The sequence below is a fragment of the Apostichopus japonicus genome, chromosome 8 (genome assembly GCF_037975245.1).
Source record: "Apostichopus japonicus isolate 1M-3 chromosome 8, ASM3797524v1, whole genome shotgun sequence".
In the NCBI taxonomy this organism is placed as follows: Eukaryota; Metazoa; Echinodermata; class Holothuroidea; order Aspidochirotida; family Stichopodidae; genus Apostichopus; species Apostichopus japonicus.
The window spans coordinates 30,548,886-30,556,211 of record NC_092568.1 but is presented as its reverse complement, the minus strand read 5'-3'; the positions used below and the strand labels follow the sequence as shown (position 1 = coordinate 30,556,211).

At 37.5% G+C, this 7,326-nt stretch overlaps 7 non-coding genes across 7 annotated transcripts; all 7 read left to right on the top strand.

The window, feature by feature from the left end:
* Positions 1-3,734: 3,734 nt before the first annotated feature.
* Trnav-cac (transfer RNA valine (anticodon CAC)) lies at positions 3,735-3,807 on the top strand. Its single transcript has one exon. It is a non-coding gene; the product is annotated as a tRNA-Val (tRNA).
* Positions 3,808-3,935: 128 nt separating this feature from the next.
* Trnav-aac (transfer RNA valine (anticodon AAC)) lies at positions 3,936-4,008 on the top strand. Its single transcript has one exon. It is a non-coding gene; the product is annotated as a tRNA-Val (tRNA).
* A 584-nt stretch (positions 4,009-4,592) lies between these two features.
* Trnav-cac (transfer RNA valine (anticodon CAC)) lies at positions 4,593-4,665 on the top strand. The gene has a single exon. It is a non-coding gene; the product is annotated as a tRNA-Val (tRNA).
* Positions 4,666-4,795: 130 nt separating this feature from the next.
* On the top strand, positions 4,796-4,868 carry Trnav-aac (transfer RNA valine (anticodon AAC)). The gene has a single exon. It is a non-coding gene; the product is annotated as a tRNA-Val (tRNA).
* Positions 4,869-5,464: 596 nt separating this feature from the next.
* Positions 5,465-5,537, top strand: Trnav-cac (transfer RNA valine (anticodon CAC)). Its single transcript has one exon. It is a non-coding gene; the product is annotated as a tRNA-Val (tRNA).
* A 583-nt stretch (positions 5,538-6,120) lies between these two features.
* On the top strand, positions 6,121-6,193 carry Trnav-cac (transfer RNA valine (anticodon CAC)). The gene has a single exon. It is a non-coding gene; the product is annotated as a tRNA-Val (tRNA).
* A 128-nt stretch (positions 6,194-6,321) lies between these two features.
* Positions 6,322-6,394, top strand: Trnav-uac (transfer RNA valine (anticodon UAC)). Its single transcript has one exon. It is a non-coding gene; the product is annotated as a tRNA-Val (tRNA).
* The last annotated feature ends 932 nt before the right edge of the window (positions 6,395-7,326 follow it).

Sequence of the window (7,326 nt, the reverse complement as noted above, 5' to 3'; positions counted from 1 at the left end):
TGGCACCATTGAGAGAGTTGTATCTGTTTTTGTATTTGATTTTGGGGGTGGGGGAGGGGGATCTAGCGGCTATTCTGCGTAAATGTATTTTGGCACTAAAAATAAGCTACAACTTTATATATAATTTTCTCAGAGCAAGGTAGGCCGCTGCATAATCGAAATACACAACTTCATTGCAACAATAGCAACAGCATAGACGATAATCTTAACCCTGACACTATGGTTCAAAAACTGGTTGATAGCAACACAGCAAACTCTATTGAATCCAGATTTAACCAGTTAGAACCGGATGAAACCGACTTTCAGAGTATTAACTTTTTATTATCTGTTAATGTGTCCTCTTACAATAAATAAACAACCCATATAGAGTAAATGACTTAACAAAACGTCGAACTTCAACCTTCAGTTTATATCTGTTTGTATGTGTGCTCAGTTTAAATACAAGTACAGATAATCGGAGGTCATATAGTGTCATGAATTGATTAGTATGGTTGTAACTTTGCTGTTTGCACCATGCATGACCAAACCATCATATATTACTATATTATATATGATGTTATCATATGTGTATGGGGGTGTCCGTAGAAGAAGAAAATAAACACGGGGGGAAGCAATCTTCCGGTTTTTCGATTGAACAGTCCCATGAACAAACAAGCTAACAGGTTTACGATAGAACAATCAGGAACAGATTAACCGTCACATTGAACGGGTTAACCCTATTTTTTCTTGATACACTATATTTGGTTTTTTGCCGTTCTATTAAATTTAGTTTTTTCCCAAATGGAGCCCATATTTTTCAGTACTTTTCATACAGACCTCTTCTTTGCTCTCCCCCCTTCGCTTCTGCAAATTCAAATGAAGCATAGATCCCCAAACTATCCAGTAATGACATACCATAAAAAAGTAAAGACTTAACTTCAAAGTCTACATAAAGGTAGACGTGTATTATATTTTCGATTTATTCCATTTGTACCACTGACCCCCGGACCCCCCCCCCCCACCCCCTCGTCTCTAAGGGTTATAGTCTTGAATTGCATAACAGTACACTTCTGTGAGCATCCATTCGGTTTACTACTGTGCTTATATGAGATTTGAACCAAAATCCCCTTCATCATAACAGAAATTCCTCAAAGGGGAGGATTCCCCTTAGTCGCCCCCCCCCCCCCCCAGACGGACATCAGCCAACATTTGTGCCTCAAAATTGGAACTGTGGCTATGAGCCTGCTGCACTTAACATAGCATCTCCACAACTGAACACAGCGGTACAACAAAAATCATGTTATTAAAAGGGGTATTGAGATCAATAATGACCTTTCCCTTATGTCGTGAAACTAGTCACTTTACATACACAGCACTTAAAACACACTACGGGCTCCCAGCCAAATGGCATGGCCTCGGTTTAGGCCTACTATTTCATGACTATGCAGATGTGATTCTTCTTATTTTCATTTCCGAAAACATATCTAAGTTTCTTTAATGTGTTAGGATCTACAGGCTTGCCTTGATTGTTAATTTAAACGTTTCTGCATGAAAGGATATACAGCTAGGCTTGCCTTGGTTGTTAATTTACACGTTTCCGCTTTTTAATTAGTATGCAGACTATATTAATGCAATTATATTTGTTCACATAAATTCGACATAATAAGCACATGTATTCGAACCAGTGTCGATATTATATAACCGAGTTTACCTTTACTTGTTGTTGATACCCCCACACCTTCCCAGGAGACGTTATGTTCACGTATCCCTTAGATGTTGATTTCATTGATTCCAGACCATGGAGGTCAGTCCTGGAACAGTTATTGTTTTAATGCCTATAATTGGGGCATGCAGCTGCCAATAAGTAATTCTATCCCGTGTCCTGTTGTGTTTTAAGGTCATCTGTGGAGTAATTGTACAATTAGGCCTAAACTAGGCGTGTCGGCCCATTTTTCTTTGCCAAATGCGCTGTGTCGATCCTCACTATTCATCACGCAATGAGCGATTCGTTCCAGTGATAACGCCAAGCTTATGTAGAAAAGGGAGGAAATTATAACAGCCGTAGCATTTTCCTATTTTTGTATAGGGAGGCTGATTCGCGTCGCTGAGCAGACTAAGCAGAGTCTAGGCCTAAACTAGAACTTTTTTCTTTCTTTTCTTTTTCTTCATTTCTTCTCTTTTTCTTAGTTCTTTTCTTAATTCTTTTTGTAAGTTATTTGTGTACTCTATGGACAGGGAGTGTATCACTTGATAAGCCCACAAGGGTTTCCTGATACACTTCCTTGCACATTCCATAACTCTCCGTATTCGCTACATTTGTTGTATATATGTTGGGAAGAAACAACTAATATAAACGAAATAAAACTGTATTTGCCTGCAAATACGATGTATTGTAGTGCACGTGGAGTGCTTCCAGTATCATGAAAAACTTTTCGGTTGTTCATGCATGGTGTTATTTGTTGGGAGGACGACACACCAGTGGTATAGTCATGTAGGTACCTACAAAGTGAGGGCGCTTGTGAGCGCCGTGAAAGGCTCAGATTATGATAGTTAGAAGAGAATAAGTTGCCTACGCAGTTAAGTTAGCCTCTGAAACTGAGACTATACGAAACTTTTAAGTTTCAACTTCCAGTCATGTAAGTAACGTTCACCTGGCAAGTAATGCCAATATTGTAGCGCGCACGCCAATTACAATAATTCCCTATATTTACCAAATCTGCCGAGTTGCCTGTGTGTTACTCTCCCCATTTTAAGTTTTCATTATTTAATCCCCAAAACCCTCAAAATTCTGCGTTGTAATTCTGCTTCTATGATGACTTGATCGTTAGCTGGGTGCCTATCTTGCTGATAGAGACTTAACAAAGTAACTATATAATTTCACATGAAGGTAGAGATGCAAGAGATTGTCGACGTTATAGTTAAAGCAACCGTCATAAAGAGGTTGGATGTTTAGTAGCAAGAACGTTTGTGATCTTGTTAAAGCCACACTCAGTAAATGTAAATATTGTACGTTAGTCATCCACGTATTTCCATACGGACTATTTTCTGTTTCGAAGATGTAAATAGATGGTAAATAGCACTCGACAATCCGTCCGACATTTTCTCTACGCAATCGCCATCCATTCACGGAACACGACAATGTGTTACGATCAGTAATGCTCCTTTAAGTTTAAATTGATGATGACGTCAGTTCCTCAGGGTTGGTCTAAATGTTAATGTGAACCCAAAAATTCACTCAAAACATGTTGTTTAAAGTTGATATATACAACTGAGTATACCATTAGTTGACATCCAACACCAATTGTCCCTAACAGTTGAAATGCATTGTAAACAAGTGATCTCTGTGTTTGTATTGGACTAATTCATGACATTAATGTATGCTGTGTAAAGGTTCATTACTCGACAATTAAAAGTGTTACAACCTGGACTAATAACAGTATCTTCTAACGGCCGCGGTTTAACTTTGCCTTTATTCATTTCTGGGAATATAGTAATCTTGCTGGAGACCGATCGGTCCATTTTATCACGTGACCTAATCTAGTATTTTGATTGGCTGGAAATAAAGTACTTTCTTCACCTCGTGTTGATAAGTTCGTCTTGCTGCGCATCTGAAAAACGTATATATGATCTCAACACGTAACAGTCATCATTACTACATACCAATCGCAATACAATCAAGGACAACAACAAAACACAGAAAATATATGTTCTGTCTTTACTTGGTGTTTCTCTTTCGTGATTTCACCGTAAACAGCGATTCCGTAGTGTAGCGGTTATCACATTCGCTTCACACGCGAAAGGTCCCCGGTTCGAGCCCGGGCGGAATCAAGTTCTTAAGCAAGTCTTTTTAAGACGAGTGAATAATGTCAGTAGATAGGATTGCCGGACTTATCTATTGTTAAAAAACTCATCCATTATCAAATACTAACCTTCATAATACTAATATTAACAACAGTGATTCCGTAGTGTAGCGGTTATCACATTCGCTTAACACGCGAAAGGTCCCCGGTTCGAGCCCGGGCGGAATCAGGTATTTTAGCAATTCTTTTTTACTCCAGTGAATAACGTGAATAGATGGGATTGCCTGACACATTTATCTTGACAAATAATAACGCATAATGAAATACATGCTATATTTAGATCACGAGGCATAGAAGGTTAGTTGTGTGGCTACAAAGAGATTGTTCGTGTGGTTTTCACATAATAAAAACACAATTACATGAAAGCAATACTTATAAAGCACTGTGAAAATGGAAGTGAATAGCTAATTCCTTCTGGTCATATTCTAAAGGTCTGAAGCCTAATAGAAGCACATGTATATCCTAACACATACAGGATATTTCAGAGACCAGGAAAATATGTTAATGTTGCTATCTGGTTTTCTTTCAATTTCGATAAGTCATAATATTATGTTCTGAGTCTAAATTGATTGCAGTTCCTTTAATTTCAAAGAATACAAAAACAACATAATTCACAACAATAACCTGAAAAAAAGGGTTTCAATGTTATATCTTTGACACTACTTGAAATATTCATCGATTCAAAAATTTAATATTGGGTGTAGTTTCCTAGTGTTAATATCAGAGACGGTATAGAAGATCATCAACAACAGTGATTCCGTAGTGTAGCGGTTATCACATTCGCTTCACACGCGAAAGGTCCCCGGTTCGAGCCCGGGCGGAATCAAGTATTTTAGCAAGTCTTTTTAAAATGAGTGAATAATGTCAGTAGATGGGATTAGCAGATTTATCTATTGTAAAAAAAAACTCATCCATTATCAAATACTTACCTTCATGATAATAATATTAACATCAGTGATTCCGTTGTGTAGCGGTTATCACATTCGCTTAACACGCGAAAGGTCCCCGGTTCGAGCCCGGGCGGAATCAATTATTTTGGCAATTCTTTTTTACTCCAGTGAAAAATGTCACAGTGAAATAGATGGGATAGCCAGACATATATACCTTGACAAATAATAACGCATAATTAAATACATGCTATATTTAAATCATGAGGCAAAGAAGGTTAGTTGTGTGGCTACAAAGAGATTGTTCGTGTTGTTTTCACACAATAAAACACAATTACATGATAGCAATACTTATAAAACACTGTGGAAATGGAAGTTAATAGTTAATTCCTTCTGGTCATATTCTAAAGGTCTGAAGCCAATAGAACACATGTATCCTAATACATACAGGATATTTCAGAGACCAGCAAAATATTTTAATGTTGCTATCTGGTTTTCTTTCAATTTCGATAAGTCATTATATTATGTTCCGAGTCTAAATTGATTGCAGTTCCTTTAATTTCAAAGAATACACAAACAATATAATTCACAACATTAACCTGAAAAAAAGGGTTTCAATGTTATTTCTTTGACACTACTTGAAATATGCAAAGATATCCATCCATTCAAAAATTTAATAATGGGTGTAGATTCCTAGTGTTAATATCAGAGACGGTATAGAAGATCATCAACAACAGTGATTCCGTAGTGTAGCGGTTATCACATTCGCTTCACACGCGAAAGGTCCCCGGTTCGAGCCCGGGCGGAATCAAGTTTTTTAGCAAGTCTTTTTAAGACAAATGAATATTGTCAGTAGATGGGATTGCCAGACATATTTATCTTGACAATGATTAATGCATTATGGAATATATGCTATATTTAAATCATTAATACATAGAAGGTTAGTTGTGTGGCTAAAAAGACGTTGTTCGTGTTGTTTTCACATAATAAAAACACATTTACATGAAAGCCTACATATAACACACTGTGAAAATAGAAGTGAAATAGCCAATTCCTTCTGGTCATATTCTAAAGTTTGACACATGTATATCCTAATACAAACAGAATATTTCAGAGACCAGCAAAATATTTTAATGTATGCTTTATGGTTTTCTTTCAAATTCGATAAGTCATTATATTATGTTCCGTGCCTCCATTAATTACCGTTCCTTTAATTGCAAAGAATACACAAACAACATAATTCACAATAATAACCTGAAAAAAAGGGGTTTCAATGTTATTTCTTTGACACTACTTCAAATATGCAAAGATATCCATCCATTCAAAAATTTAATAATGGGTGTAGATTCATAGTGTTAATATCAGAGACGGTATAGAAGATCATCAACAACAGCGATTCCGTAGTGTAGCGGTTATCACATTCGCTTCACACGCGAAAGGTCCCCGGTTCGAGCCCGGGCGGAATCAAGTTTTTAGCAAGTCTTTTTAAAATGAGTGAATAATGTCAGTAGATGGGATTGCCAGACTTATCTTTTGTAAAAAAAACTCATCCATTATCAAATACTTACCTTCATGATACTAATATTAACATCAGTGATTCCGTAGTGTAGCGGTTATCACATTCGCTTTACACGCGAAAGGTCCCCGGTTCGAGCCCGGGCGGAATCAAGTATTTTAGCAATTCTTTATTTCTGTAATCTCTTTGTGAATCGGCTGATTTGGGAGTGCAAGAAGGAAACTCTCATTGTAAAGGAAATGTACTCCGAATAGTGACTATTTCACGTTTTATTTTACGTTTTTAAAACTGAATATTTAGCAGGACTTTATTCAATAACTCAACACAGTAATGACCCATCAAGTTATTCTCAATTTTGGTTGAAGGGGTTAAGGGGAGGGGGAGCTGTTAAAATCGTTGCTCGATGTACGGCATATTTGCGATGAACCCACCCCTGCCCCTTCCACACACCAACCCCCTCGCCACATGGTCCCACTCACATCAGAAACCTGAACATTCCCCACTGGAAACCTTACGGTATTGTGTGTCGCCTACAGTATAAATAAAAACCGTTAAAATCTAAATCATTACGTAATCAGGCATCATTTTCGTTGAAAGCGAGGTCAGGACAAGGCCAGATAAAAGTATGTGGATGAGAAGGAATTCGAAGTACTAACCATAGAGATAAAACAGAGAATGACAATATGTGGGATAACAAATTAGGTTTGGAGAGCGATTATTGGTCACTACCTCGTTCAGAGCAGTGATTCGTCATTTCGGTAAACATCTTCCCGTCTAAAACTGGACGTTCGAGATGTGAGGACGGTCCTTGAACAAGACCATTCATTCCGTCATTTTAGCTGCGATCACACTAGCCAAGCACAAATACACTAGCTCGGCACAAATAGGAAATATGCGAGGCACCGCTTGCTTTGCAAATTGCTGGTCAGCGTTCATTGCGTACCTCCCGAAACGCATACGTACGGAAGCTTAGAAGTGCCATCAACATAAGAAAACTTTGCCCCAATAAGTCAACATTTTTCAGTAAATTGTTAAGATAACAAGATAACATCTTATCAAAAATCAGAAAAATGTTGGATTGCTC